Source organism: Leptonychotes weddellii, chromosome 3 (assembly GCF_054177405.1).
Source record: "Leptonychotes weddellii isolate Sample4059 chromosome 3, ASM5417740v2, whole genome shotgun sequence".
Lineage (NCBI taxonomy): Eukaryota > Metazoa > Chordata > Mammalia > Carnivora > Phocidae > Leptonychotes > Leptonychotes weddellii.
Window position 1 is genome coordinate 167,280,165 of NC_138371.1, and position 15,871 is coordinate 167,296,035.

The 15,871-nt window shown below is 35.3% G+C and overlaps 1 protein-coding gene across 5 annotated transcripts in view; it reads left to right on the forward strand.

Moving 5' to 3' along the window:
- ITGBL1 (integrin subunit beta like 1) overlaps positions 1 to 15,871 on the forward strand; it is a 244,585-nt gene that overhangs the window by 148,192 nt on the left and 80,522 nt on the right. The window lies entirely within an intron of this gene.

Below are 15,871 nucleotides of genomic sequence, written 5' to 3' on the forward strand. Positions count from 1 at the left end.
GTAACCCGGTAATCATCCAGATTGGCCCATGCAATGTTAGCTTCCTTTGAAAATTAGGATCAACATCTAGATTTCTGGGAACTCTTGAAAAAGCAGAAGATCTGGCACAATTGGCCCAGATCCTTGACTGGCCACATCACTTCAGCCAAGAATAGCTGTATGGAAGGTTACGTGCCTTCCCCTTTGACCCTGATTCTCCGTGTTGCTTCCTCACCTGGACCTTAATGGCTTAACTTCCTACTTGCTTAGTACAGTCAAGAGAATAAAATATTTACTCTGCTCCTTCACTCACTGAATTTATAGGCTTGGTCACTGTAGATACCTAGAAGGAGATGGTTAGGTTTAACTCTATTCATTTCATTGCATTTGGAGGCTGCATGATATTCACAGATGGGACAAGGAGATTAGATAATAGAAGTAGTGTCTAATATTTACTACCGACAATAGTAATAGCAAGCACTTGCGATATATATTGATACTGATGTAGCATCAAAAGTATTAAGTAGAATATTCTCAGATTCCTAACTACTCTATACCCACAATGAGATTACATCAGAAAAAATACAATTTACCAGCCCACATCGAAAAGACCATTTTAAACCTAAATCTGCCAGAAATATTCAAATTTGTCTTTTAGGGATTCAACATTTGCTTAGAAATCAAAGTCATGTTTGTATATAAATTGGTAGTAGTGGGGAAACACAACGTAATAGTTTATGAAAGGCTCAGTTACTGTTATATGTTCTGTATATCCTCCTGATTATAATACCAGTTTACTCTATGTGGTTTTTTTCCCCATCCTGAATTAACCATGCCTCAGATTTTCTGCTTAATAAAAATCTAGTAACTCTTTTTCAGATGAGTAATAAGTATTTACTCATTTATGTAGATAAGCAATTGACAAAGGAACAAATTAGATGATGTGAAATACCTGATGAAAATATTAGACTATATAAATAAGGATTTCTGAATCATGTGATACATTAAGCACTAGATTCTGGGAGAGAATATTTAGTCAGTTGTAGAAGGAAGGATATTAAATAGAACAAAATAGTGATCAAGACAGAGAGGACAGAGGGAAAACGAGGTAGTTAAATGAGTATTTGGATAATTGCATCAGTCAGGAATAAATTTTGGCTCTGATTAACAAATACCCTTCCTCCCAATCAAATGGTAGCTTAACCAAATTTCGGGGGAGGTCTCATTTTAAAGAAGTCTGAAGGTAGGCAGTGTTGGGATAGTAGGACAACTCTACAATGTCAACAGGGGTCCAGGCTTGCTTTGGTTCTGTGATTCTCCACCCTTGTCCTCATGCTCTCAGGGTATTTGTTGAAATTCCAGAAATTATATCTGTGTCTCGGGGTGAAGGTAAAATCCCAAGGGCAAAAAAAGTTGTCAACTAACTTTTTTAAAGGAGCTTTCTCAGGAGCCTACACAGTGGGTCCTGCTTATATATCCTTCTATTATATCTCATTGGCTTGTATCTCTTTAGAAAGGAGGCTAGCCATGCCTAGCTAAAAGTGAGCTTTGGAATAGAGCTTTTTATTTGGGCATCTTGCAAATGTGAAAAAATAGGAGTTTTGTCAATAAGAAATTTTTAGGGGATCATGTTACATTTCTCTCATGCAGGAAAATTAAGTAGAGTAGTACCTTGATGCATAGGTAGAACTCGCAGGCTCTTTGCAAGAACTTTATCTAGTTTTAGCCTGGCAGTAGCCATGTGAGTGAGTCAGAACGTCTAGACATAGGCCCTTAGAGAGGAAGCTCAGGGATGGGTTGTAGCATGGCTGCCTCAAGATACGGACCCTGGGACTGCCTCATGCAGGAGGGACACGTGGTCTTTTCTGACATGTGTATAAGCACATTGAATTTTGACAAGTGAGTTTTGCTAGTGAATCTTTGATTTTCCATATTTAATTTCCTGGAAGTTTCATTTTTTTTTTTAATTAAGTGGGAGGAAAGTTTAGCATGCAGCTCTTGATGTTACCCACTTCTCTTTTCCTCCAACTGAACCTCTCATCCACCTGACTCCAGGGGCAGGGTCTAATTTTGCTGCAGGAGCAACATAATGCTGTTCTTCCTAATGAAAGCAGCTAATAATGATTAATGCCAGTGAGTGTGTGCTCAGTGGGAGGGACAGAGCTGCTGGATACTGTCCTCAGCTGTCCATTAGGTTGATGTGTTTCCATTGGCTTTAACCCTCCATTTCCTTACCTCTACAATAGTGTGAACTCTAAACACACTGTATTGAGAATAACATGCCTTTTGTTGTAGGGCACCAATTTTGTGTGTATTCTACCACTCCACTGAGTGTTTTGATGAACAAAGCACTATTATGGTAATTGGTATAATTACTTTCCCTAGTGGGAGTTCAGTAGAAAAAAATAATGTTATTCTTAATATGAAAAAGCCTAGATATTACATGAAAAATACAAATTACATGAAAAAAATTGGTCAAAGGACTTAACTTACCCAAGGGGAAAAATAAACTTAATAAAAAGTGTAAAAGTAGAAGTTCCTTTGAATTGGAAATTTGAACCTTTTTACATGTAAATTAGAAGAATGTTTTTTATGATACCCAGTGTTGATATGGCTTCATTTTGAGACTAGGCTCTGGCCTAAAGGTTCTTAGGGTAATTTGCCAATGTGCATTAAAGAGCCTTAAAAATCTATGCCCCTTGACCCAGTAGTTTTATTTCAAAGAATTTACCTATGCAAATACCCCCAAATGCCAAGATGTGTATATATGAAAATAGTCCTTGCATTTTTATTTCAGTAGTGGAAAAAGAAAAATAACCTAAATATTGAATAATAGGATTAGATGGTTAAATGCAGTAGAATTCAGAGCCACACTAAAAATATAGCTTTCAAAGGATAATTAATTGAAAGACATGACCAATGGCCATGGTATAATAGTAAAATAAGCAAGTTTCAAAATACATTCTTAAGCTTTATAATATTATATATGTAATCTGTTTAAAAGAATAGAAACAAATAAATAAATAAACGAATAGAAACAAATAGGCCAAAAAATGTAACAGTGGTCAATTCTGAGTGGTGGACTTACAAGTTATTACTATTTTTATTTTTCAAATGTATATTCATTCAAAAATTAAAATATGATTAAATAGCATGGTTTGCATGATGTTTATTATTCACTGAACTATTGCAAGGCAATTTCTAGAACCACTGATAGAAAAAATGCCACATGATTTTGAGAATAGTTTTTTAAATCTCTATTTGCCAAAGTTATAAAAATCAATTAATGTCAAGCAAGTGTTTCAGTAGTAATGGAAATTGTTACCTAATTTAATATTTTCCATTTTCAAAATCCTCTATGATGAAAAAAATTAATGTTTGTCTATAATTTATTTGTAATAAAATAGAAGATTTTGTGTGTGGCAAAAATTCACTGTATTTTAAAAATTAATAAGTAGTTTTATTTCTCACGGTGATGAAATGGTTTTAATAGACCAATGCTGTGGCCAAAGATAATAGGAAAAGCTGGATAAATACCCCAGAAAGTCTATTTAAGGAATTGGAATACTTTTGAAATAATCAGGGTTTGAGAAGCTGAGATCTCAAAGAAAAGGGAAGCTAATTTAGATGCTAACCTGGTATTCTTGTTTGCTGATTTTTACCTTGTACAGGGAAGGAGGGTGAGAAGCCAGCAGAGGGTTTGGATATAAGAAGGCAGAACTTTCTGGAATCTTAAAAGGATGGATACAAAATACCTAAGGTTGAAGCTGCCAAGACCACCAGGACTTGAGGGGTCAAAACCTTGGCGATAAGGGAGATGCAGAAAAGTGAGCCAAACACTCCACCCTAGTTTTCTTTCCAAGGAACTTGCCAATTCATGAGCAGTGAAAGATTAGAGACTAAGAAGCCAAGAAGAAAGTGACTAACAAGCTGATTAGAACTTCAGGGAATCATGGTGCTTTGGGGGACAAATCTTGTATTTCAGGATCCACTGGGAACATGGATCCCATGTCCTCATAGAAACCTGGAAGTGTTGTTGAATCAGAGACAGATCAAGCCTAGCAAAGATTACAGTGCAATTGGACTCAACTCAGTCCCTAATTGGGGTGGGGAGATCTACCTGTAATGTTGATGCCTGCTAGAGAATAAGATAAATTATCTCAGGAGAAATATTACACAGTTCTGAGCCTCTTCAGTGTCCCGTATACTCAGTAAAAATATGTCCATGCAAACAAAACAAGCAAAAACCAGTTAGGACCATTTGGGAATGTAGACAATAGTAACAGACCCATAGGTGACACTGAAATAGCAGGTATATGTGATCTGTGTTTAAGAAGAGAGATGACAAGATGTAGAATTTCAACATATATTTAGAATCAATATAGGAATACAGTTACTAATAGCAAGAGCTCAAATGGTAGACTGAACAGCAGGCTGGGCATAACCAAAGAGAGGATTAGTCAAAAAGAATGAAAGACATGTATTTAATGGTGAAATGTTTAAACCTTGTCCCCTGAGATTGGGAAGAAGACAGGATGCCTGATACTACCACTTCTGTTCATCATTGTTTTGGTGAACCTAGTCAGTATATAAGGGAAAGAAAATTATAAAAAGACATAAGGGATGGAAAAGAAAGAAAACCATCATTCACCAGTGACATGGATATGAATATATATATAGCAATATCTATATATTGCCAAAAGAATTTCAGGAAAACCATTAAAATTATTAAATAAATTTGGAAAGTTCCTAGAAAATAAGAATATAAGAAAAAAATCAGTTGTATAATTTTATTCCAGCAACAATGGTAGATACAAAAAGATATATTCCATACGATCCATTTACACAAATTTCAAAAAACTGATCCATAGTAATAGTAGCTAGATTAGTGGTTATGTTTGGGGGCTAATGAGAGAGGAATATCCGGAATTGTAAGTAATGTTTTATTTCTTCATTTGGGTGTGACTTGGGTCTGTTCACTTTATTCATTGAGTCATACATTGATGATTTGTTCACTTTTCTGTATGTATATTATAATGACTCTGGAATTAATACACAACAAATATGAGACACCTACATAAAATTTTAAAGATTGAAAAGAAGAGCCATAATTAAAGTTATGGTTAACACATCTTTTTAATAAAGAGGAGTATATGTATGAATCGAAAAAATGGATAATTTTAGTTTTAGAATCTTGTTGGCTTTTGAACATCTGCTCACTTTTGTTGTTCACAGGCTTTTAATTTTTATTGAAATTCAAATGTGAAAACACATCTGTTTCTGTGACTCATATTTTTATGGTGAATTCTGAAATGAGACAATTGTTGTGAACCAAGAAATCACTCAAAACACAAGTGATGTGCCTTCATATTATTTATGGGAAAGAAGCACACAATAAAGTCCTGAAATCAGCAACTTGTATGCTGGCTTGTTTACATGATAATTTATATTAAATATTTACTTTTCTACTCGTATATTTCCTTGTTTCTCATTTAGAGCATAAGACCGATGTAAGTAGGGTCCCTAAATAAAAGTGAAAAAAAAAAATGAAAGCATGAAGAGCTGGGTTATCTTTTGAATTAGAAATAGATTTTTTAATAGTTTAATATATTGGCCTTGTGGATGATAACATTTCCTGTGGGAATTTTATACCTGTTTGGACATTCTCCTTTCCAGGCCAGTGAAGAGATGTCCAATCCCCTGCACACCACGGTCATAACCTTAGCACGGATCGTGGTCTCTCAGTGGGTCGCTCTAAGAACCTGCCACTTGTCCTCTGATACTTGTCTCGTGCACTTTGATTTACGTGTTCTCCACACCGCTGTCAAGGCCGTCTTGCCAGAGTCCAAGTTTCATTTTCTAATTTTCCAGCTTGAAGTGTATGAAACCTTGAGGAAAAGTCCGGACTCCTTTCCTCTTCCGCACCGGCTTACGCTGACTCTAGAACCCACTGCAGATGCCACTTTTTCTAAGAAGCCACTCCGATCTCTGCCTTTGCCACATACTTACCATTCTGTGCTGTAAAGGGTAGGTTTCTTGGTCTGCTCAGCCCAGTGAAGTGTGAGATGCCCAAGGAGTAGAGAGAGGAGATGGGAAAGCGAGAGCTTGGGAGATGCCGCTGGCTGTTTCCCTAAAAGTGCAGGGCTCTCTTGGGTTCACAGCGCTGGTGGGCCTCGGTGTTCTCATCGGATCCTCACATACCCGGGATGTTTGTGATTCAAGTAAATACAATTGATGCCTCACACCATGGTTTTATGTTTTGTCAGATATATGCTAACAGCATTAGATGTGTGCCTTATTTTCTTTAAGAAGAAGCCATAGTGTGGTGGAGGGATGAGTGAAATAAATAAAGGGATTTAAGAGGCACAGACTTCTAGTTATAAAATAAATAAGTCTTGGAGATAAGTACAGCATAGGGAATACATTGTAACATTGTAATAACATTGTAATGACATTGTACGGTGACAGATGGTGCTTATCATGATGAGCACTAAGTATTGTTGAGTCAGTGTGTTGTACACCTGAAACTAATACCACGTCGCACGCCCTGATGCTTCAATAAAGAAAAAAAAAAAAAGAAGTGTAGAATGAATAGGTTAGTCTGTTTCTAAAATGAGCAAAGTGATTTGCGAACGTGTTTTTAAGGACATGGGATAAAGCTTTTTTCCTGTACCTAATAGGAGGTACTTGGGCATTTGTGTTAGATGTTTCTCCAACACCTCCCTTTGCATTGAGAGTGATTTTTATATCATGACCCTTATTTCATTTTGAAAAACAAGAAATACGTTTTATGTTGATCCTGTTAATTACTTATTTGGGGCATTTGTGCAAAATAAAGAATAGGTATAACCTAGTGATTTAAAATATATGTTTTGGGGGAAGCCAGATATTGGACTGAATGCTGGCTTCACAATTTATCAACTGCATGACTTTGAGTAAATTACCTAAACCCTCTAAGTCATGTGCCTCGCTTGCTCAAAGGGGACACAATCAGGGCCTTATTCCGTGGGGTCTGGGTGGAAAAGAAACAGTGGGCAGAGAGTATTTAGTACAATTCCAGGAATCTGGTCACATGGTTGCAGTCACACAACTCCTGCAGAGTAGGACTGTTTTCTTGCAGATATGGAGTCTCAGGACATTTTCAGCAATTTCAGTCCCAGAACTGATATGTGGAAAATATGTGGGAAAAAACCATTTGTCTAAAGTCAATGAAGGTCTCAGTGAATGCCCACTCCCCTCCGATTGCTTTGTTATAATTATTTAAACATATCAACTTCTAGACAGAAAAAAATGGGAGAAGGTTCAGGAAGTGTTCCCTGGGAAACACGTAGAATGTATGAGAAGGAAATGGGCATTCCGAAATTGCCACTTTGATTGGTGGCATACAATAGATGTTGGCTTATTCGATCTCTCTATGTTCTTATGTGGGAGGAATGGACATGTTGCAAAAAGCAGTTGTTAGACACGCATATTTCAATGTAATGAACAGCGAGGTGGTAGACAAGATAAATTTAGTCAAATTAATGCACTAATAATGTATCCTCAGAAAATGCACATCCCAGTTATAATTCTCCTCCTGTTCCTACAACTGCGATTAAACATTGATAAAGCAGAAAAGCTACAGAACCGGAATCGAGAGCCATCTGATGTATCAGGGAAGGAAGCATTGAAATTTTTAAGTTCCTCTCTCCTCTGCTTCTTAATTAATATTTCTGTATCTGTAAACTCAAATTTCCCTTTCCCTTTCTATGAAACTGATCAGTAGATCTTATCTCTCTACCTACATTTAAAACATCCACTTCTACCTCTAAAATTCATTTGCTTCTCCATTGTCAAATCAGATGGTCACAACCTCTGACGGATGTGCCACATTGTGGGATGAGAGCTGACGGGTTTGGTGGTGGTTCTTGGTACGGTGGCCATGCCTTTCCCCATCGATTGCCACAGTGATAATTGACAATGTCCTTAAGATAAGCAGTTGGAAGGCTTCCTATCCATAAAATGTGATGTATATTCACCGAGGAATGTAAGGATCACCAGCTTAATACCCTACTTTTCAGAATGTACTCATATTCTAATTTGTGTGTAATAGTTAGCATTTTCCTTTCCTTGATGGAGAACTAACCCTCAACCTTATTGAATATGTTCTTTGAGCAGCTTAATATTTTTATTGCAGCTCCAGGTCTGCATAATCTATTTTCACATCCTCCTTATTTACTCCCCCCCCCTTTTTTTGTCAATAAAATACATCTTAGACATATATTCAGGCTACTCGTTAGCTCAGATAGTGTTGCTTAGGTTATGTTTCTAGTGTTGCTGCTGGTGGAAAACGAGCCTAAGTGCAGAAAGGAAAGTGCCTTGTCTTGGCCTTAAACATAATAATGAAGCTGATATATATTGCCCATGGCTTTTGAACTTTGCATATGAATATAATTGATACATATTTTATTGTGTCAAATCAGTGAGCTTCTAAAATTATGCTTAGCCTGGTATATCTTCAGTTTTTAATTCAAATTGCATGAACATTTACCATTTTGTTTCTTTATAAAATTATTTATTAGTAACATTTCATTTAATTCATTGTTTTAGGCTTTTATCAAATGTGCCTCCGGTCTGCTGATCTGACGATATACTGACCCTGGCTAAACAGCTTAATTGAACGCATATACCAAGTCTACAAACAAAGTTTAACACATACACCGAGGGTGTAGTTCTATCTTCCTTCTCACCTGCTCATCACACATAAAATAAAAATTGTGAAAAAACAACTTATGATACATTCTTCTCCCCGTTTGCATGTTACTTATGGGTCCCTTTCTTTCACTTTGATTTGTTTTATGATATAGGACTCCCCTTACACATTCGCTAAATTTACCCAAACCATACTAGTGGTTTTCTTTACAGTTACAAAATATTTTGAGGTCTGTTTAGTTTCTGGGGAAATTGGAATTCATACTGGAGGGTATCTTTCTCCTCCTTAAGGCCATCAATCTTCATAGAATGCTCGGTTAGATTTAGATTTTGGACATTCTCCCCCCATGTTCTGTACAGTACCTAGAATGCTGTCCACATGTTTGAATATTAATGATTGTCTTGACAGATAATAAAGCAGAGTTCTCTATTAACTAATCTACACTAGAACAGTCCCGAGTGAAGGGAGCAAAGAGTTCCCCAGACCCCTACATCTATCTCTTCTTATCTTTGGGTAGCATCAAGACACAGAAGCTCATTTGTGAGAGTTCAGGGGCAATTTTTAAAGAGTAGTGTAGAAAGATGATTTTTTTTTTTCCTCTTAGAGATGGCCTACTTACTGTTTTAAGTGACTAAATCAGCGGTCTCTCTCCATTGGGAGTGAATGGCCAATTAGCCTAGCTTTAAGTAAATTAATCTACACTTGAAATTCTGTCAGCAGGGGGAATTCAAAGTGCACAGCAGAGGTTTTGACTGGTACTAGATATAGCTGCTCCTTTAAGAAAAATAATACCGTATTTTGGGATTAAGTCCAACCATAGTTTAGGCCATGAAAAGGCTACTGGAAGAATGATCTTAAGTAAAATGAATCCTTTCCAAAGTGCTCCTAACTAAAATGTTTATAATTTTAGATAAAATTATATTGCATTGTTTACTCATATATGTAAAAACAGGTGTAGATGACAGAATAGAAGGAAGTTCATTGCAGCATTAACAGTAATTACCCCCTGGAGCTGAGTTTAATGAGGATTTTACTGCCTTCCAGGTAGGTATTTTCTCATTATTTACATTGATCCTGTATTGCTTTATGATTAAGTATTGCTTTGATAATAATATATTTTAGACCATTTGAATTGTAACTTAAAAAGTAAAAGGCACTCAGTATTTTAATACATGTATATGTGTGTGTATAGTACACCCACACACACACATATATATAATATTTTTTTAAATCTTGATTTGAAATTAGGAAAGTGATTTTTTACATAGGGGCTAATGGGAGTATACATTAAAAAACTACGGTGAATGGGAGTCTTAGGTAGGGGCATAGAAGTGATAATGACTTGCATAAGCACTGAATTCAAGATGCAAATAAGCAGCTGAGATTAAAAAATTATAAAAGAGTCTTTAACACCATGGAGCACATTTTAGATCAGTCAGTATCTGTTAGACTAGAGCCCTGCCAAGGTTCTATTTTAAACAATTTGGTGATACCTAAATCAAGCCTTAAGTAGTGATCGAATGCAGGCCTGAGGGAGTGGCAGGCAGTGCTTTTTAGAGGAGGTCTTAAAGGGTGAAGGTAGACTTGGGTGAAGTGATCTTCGGGTGAGCATGTATATCATCTGTATGTGTATGCATAAGCATAAATGCCAGCGTGTTTGCACTTCTTGGGGAGTGGTAAAAAAGGGATGGATAATGGAACTCAGCCTCAGGTGGGCTCTATCACGAATTAGATTAAGGAGGTCTGCCCTCACTTATTTTAGCAGCACTGTGAACATTTTGGGCTGGATGATTCTTCGTTATGGGGACTGTCCTGTTTAGCAGCATCCCCGGTCTCTACCCACTAAGATGCCAATAACACCTCCAGCCCATAATTACACCCAAAAATGTCTCCAGACATTTGTCCCTGGGGATAAGACACATTGCTCCATGTGCTTATAAGAAGTTAACTAATTTCTGGGGAAAAGACTGTCATCCAGGCTCTGTAACCTTTTCATATACAATTTATGACATTCAACCAAAGAAATAAGAAACAAAACTAAGGAAAGAAACAACAGGCAACAGAGACAGATGCATAAATGTCCCAGTTATTGGTTTATCAAATACAGGTATTAGAATAACAATAACAAAAATATTCACAAAAGAACGTGGCAAGATGGGTAATTAGACAATATCCAGTTTGTAGCACAGAGCTAAAAAAATTTGGTGTTTTTTTGTTGTTGTTGTTTGTTTTTGTTTTTGGGTTTTTTTGTTGTTTCTACTTTCACTCATGGTGGTTTGTTTCCGTGTGTGTGTGTGTGTGTGTGTGTGCATGTACTGGTCTTCAGTCATGTGTTTATACATGGTTTATCCTAAATTCTGAAAAATCTTGAAGCCTAAATTCAGAACACTTTTCTTCAGCAAAGATTTGTGTTAGGTTCTCCAGGATATGACTGATCTTGGGTCTCTTTATCCCCCTTTTCAGGGTACCTAGATTACTCAAGGAATCTCAAGTTCAACTTCTCTACTTTTTTTTGCTTAAAGTGCTAATACTTGCTTTGCATTTCTTGGAATATTACATTACTTCCCACAAGCCCAACAATAGAACAAACACTCTGTTATAGGTACAATATATTATATGCTGTTCATATTGCTGGAAACTAAGCCCATAAATCGTGTACTTCATTGTAATATATTTTTTGTGATGCTATTTCAAAAAGTGAAAATTAATTTTAAAAAGTCACATTTAAAATCACACCTCCCCACCAATAAATAAATAAAATTGAAAACTAAGTGGAGGAGAAACAGGAAACTAGACTTGGAAGAGAATAAGTTTCGAGTGTTTATTAACTATCCTTCCCACAAAGCAGTTGTCATTTTCTTGCGAAAGAAAAAAAGGAATATGCAAATTAAAATTTCCAGTAGAATTAATGCAATATCTCATTACATAACACATCATGGGCAAGCAATCAATCCTTTGGACTCTCAGGCAATCAAATGTATTGAGGCCAAAGATGACTCAAGACAGAATTAATCAGGGTTCTTCCAGCACTCCTTTTTGTGTGATGTATCATTGTTTAAAGCATCTGATCACTTAGGCTTTATTTGTTCTCTTTTATTACCTCATTTCATTCCCTGAATAACTTTAGCAGTAGTGATGTTAACTATTATTGCTAGGACTGATTGAATAGTCTTATTTCTTTTGATACATCAGGTGAAAGCAAAAGTCATTTCACTGCAGAGCTGATATTGCAATTTCCTGTTACTTCAAAGAAGACATTGCTTTCAAACAATGGCATGAATGTTTTTGACAATTAGCACTTACATGTGATTTTGTTTTGTTTTGTTTTTATTATCCTGTATTCACTTCTTTTATTTTATTGAAGATTTGAATGAGAGAGACACATAAGCATGGTTTAACTCATAATACGGAGGGATTCGAAGTAAGCTCAGTTTGTATGTCAAACAAAAGACTATTTATCCTACATTTTCTATAGTCAGAGAGATGTGAAGTTTTGCGTGAATGACCTGCATTTCAAATTTCTTTATTTTCTGATATTTTTTTCCATTGCCGATATCAACAGGTAATCACATGTCATTTGAGTGTTCTTTTTTTTTTCAAAGCCCTCCTTCTCTTCCCCTTCCTTTAATTAAAAGCATATTTCCCTCTCTTCCTCCACACCATCTGTACACTACCCCTTTGATACTCTTATCAAAATTGAGTGATTCCACTTATCTGGTAGAGTCCCAGGAACATAGAGCACCCTCATTTGTTTGGCCATCATGCAATTTCTCTAGGCAGCCAAGTATAGCTGTGGAAGATTCTATGGTCTCTCCTATGACTAAGTATTTAATTATCTTGAAAGAGTGAAAAAGATGGTCAAGCAATTTTTTTTCTCATGTCTTCCCACAGTCTCTGAACTGTTTCCATGACTTTTAACTACTGTTTTTTTTTTGGGGGGGGAGGTTGCCTTTACAGGCAATAATCATTAGGGCATAATTTGAGAATTTCTAAATTTCCATAGATCTGGATCACTTATGGCTCCAGTAAGTTCCATCATTTGGAATTGTATTTCTATACTTAACTACATTTACTTCATAGCCAATGGTAGGAGGTCTTTATATTAGTTTCTCTAGAAAAGAAATTGAACTGAAGGGAGTCACAAGCAATTAGCTTTCTATTTGTGATGGAAGGCAACAATTTTAATATCTAAATATAAGTTGAATAAATTCATATGATTTTTATATGTGCATTGCATAGTAATATTCTTAGATAAAAAAATGCAAGTAATACCATGGTAACTGCCATTAGAGTCTAAGAAATTACGCAGCCTGACCAGACATATTTGGAACATTTAACTGGAAAACAGTACTGATAGCTACAATTGTTGAAGGTTTGTGAGTGAAATTCTATAGTGACACCTGAGACGCTTTTGAGATCATTTAGTCTAATAGCTTTGCATAGAGAACAAGAAACTGAATTTGTGAAAAGCCAAAGTGACTAATCGAGGCTAGATAAAACCCTTTATTGAAAAATCAGCCTTTCCCAACTAAACTGTGATGTCACCTCTGTCATAAATCAGGTGGCCTTATATTTTACAGGTCTTTTTCCAGTGTTTTAATTTTGTTCCATTTTCTATTTGTCTAATTTTTTTATGAGCTAAATGCTCTTAAATACTGTAGCTTTATAGTATGTCTTAAAATCCAGCATTGTAAATTTCTCCACCCATTTTTCTTCTATAACAGTGCTTTGGCTATTTTCATCCCTTTGCATTTATATACCATTAATGATACCTGAATACTTAAGGATGCATTAAATCTATACATCAATTGTTGGAGAACTAACACTACTAAGATCGTAATTTATTAACCTGGCATGCCAGTCCTCCTATTTATATATTCTTTAATTTCACTTAGTAGCTTATAGTTTTCAATATAGAGGTCTTGACATCTTTTGCAAGTATTCCTATTTTATGTTTTTTTTTATGTTATTAATAATTAAACCCTTAAATAAATTTCAGGTCCTAAATGTTTGTTCCTTGTATATTAAAATGCAACTAAATTTTTAAATATTAACCACCTGTGTCTTACAACCTTGCTAAATTTACTTCTTAATTTTAATGGTTTATGTGTAGTTTTTTAAAAATGTTCTACTAACATAATCATGCCCTATGTGAATAACGACAATGGTATTTCATCCTCTCTTTATGATTTTTAATTCTTTTTCTTACCTTAGAGCACTATATAACATGTCTGTATGATATTGATTAGAAATAGAAATAGTGGACATTCTTGTCTTGCTCCCAATCTTCAGGAAAATGTTTTCAATATTTTACCTCTAAATGTCATGTTAGCTACAGATTTACTTTAGACTATCATCAAAATAAGAAATTATCTTTTATTCCTGTAATTATTTTGCATGTAGGAGCTTTGAATATTATCAAATATTTAATATGCATCTATTTAGATGATAATGTTTTTTCTATTAAGGTGATGAAATATTTTGATTGATTTTTAAATGTTAAACCAACTCCTTAATCCTAGACTAAACCCATTTGGATATGAATCTTTTTGAAAATGGCTGAATTGGGACACCTGGGTGGCTCAATTGGTTAAGCATCTGCCTTCAGCTCAGGTCATGATCCCAGGGTTCTGGGATCTAATCCCGCATTGGACTCCTTGCTCAGTGGGGAGTCTGCTTCTCCCTCTGCCTGCCACTCACCCTACTTGTGCTGTCTTTCTCTGACAAATAAATAAATAAAATCTTAAAAAAAAAAGAAAAAAGAAAATGGGTGAATTCAAAGTTCATGAGAGAGAATGATTTGTAACTTCCTTTTCCTATAATGTGCTTGTGTGATTTTGTTGTCAAGGTTATTCCAGCACCATGAAATTTAAATTTTAGACCTTGACCTTTATAAGACATTATTTTAATTCTATAGATGTTTTTCATTTATATTTACCCTATATTTACTTTGTGTTTTTCATTTCTTTATTTTACTGTTTATATTTTGGATCATTTTCCTTGTGTGTGAGGAATTTTTTCTTTAATATTTCTTCTGATAAGACTCTTCTGGTCATGACTTCTTTTAGTTTTTTGTTAGTCTGGATGTGTTCTCACTTTGTAATCAAATTGGAAGGATATTTTTGTTAGTCATAGAATTGTAATTTGACAGTTTCTTTCAGAATTTTAGAGATGTCATTCCATTTCCATCTGGCTTAAGCATTTTATTTTGGTTATTCAATTGTCAGTCTTCTTGCTTTTTTTTCTTTGAAGGTAATGCATCTTTTTATCTCTGACTACTTTTAAGACTTTCTTTTTGGCTTTCAGAAACTGACTGTGCTGTGTCTCACCTAAGGTTTGTGGTTTTCTTTATATTTATTCTCCTAAGCCTCATGAAGCTTCTTGAATCTGTAGCTCAAATTCCTTTGGCACTTATATTAGTTTACTAGGGCTGCCATAACAAAGTGCTACCAAGTGGGTGGCTTAAATGACAGAAATATATTTCCTCAGAGTCCTAGAGGTGCTAAGTCCAAGATCAAAGTATCATCCAGGTTGATTTCTTCTGAGGGCCTCTCTCCTCAGCTTATACATGACCTTATTTTCTCTGTGTCCTCACATGATCTTCCCTTGGTATGTCTGTTCTAATCTTCTTTTTTATAAAATCAACAGGATTGAGGCTCACTTGAATGCCCTCATTTAACCTTAATTACCTCTTCTGAGGTACTGGGGATTAGGAATTCAACATAATGAATTTTGGGGGGACACAATTATGCCCATGACAGCACTATTATTTCTTAAAATATTACTTCTGGCCTCATTATGTCTTTTCTTTCTGGGAGCCAATTAGATGCATGAGATATTATTTCATGTCCAATAGGTCTCTTATGCTCTTTTCTCCTCATTCTTTTTGTTTTCTATGCTTCAGTCTGGGTATTTTCTCCTGACATACTTCCAGTTTACTAATTCTCTCTTCTTCTGTGTCTAATCCACCACGGAATATCTTTATTCATTTAGATTTTAATTTCATTTACTATATTTTTTAATTCAGAATTTCCATTTGCTTTTTTTTTTAAAAACATGTAATTCTCTGATGATTTTCTCCATTTAGTAATACAGTTACTTGAATATGTTAATCATAGTTATTTTAGAGTCCATTACTGACAATTCCAGGTTAGTCACCTCTATCATTTTTGGATCTCTTTCTGTTGCGTGTTTTTTCTT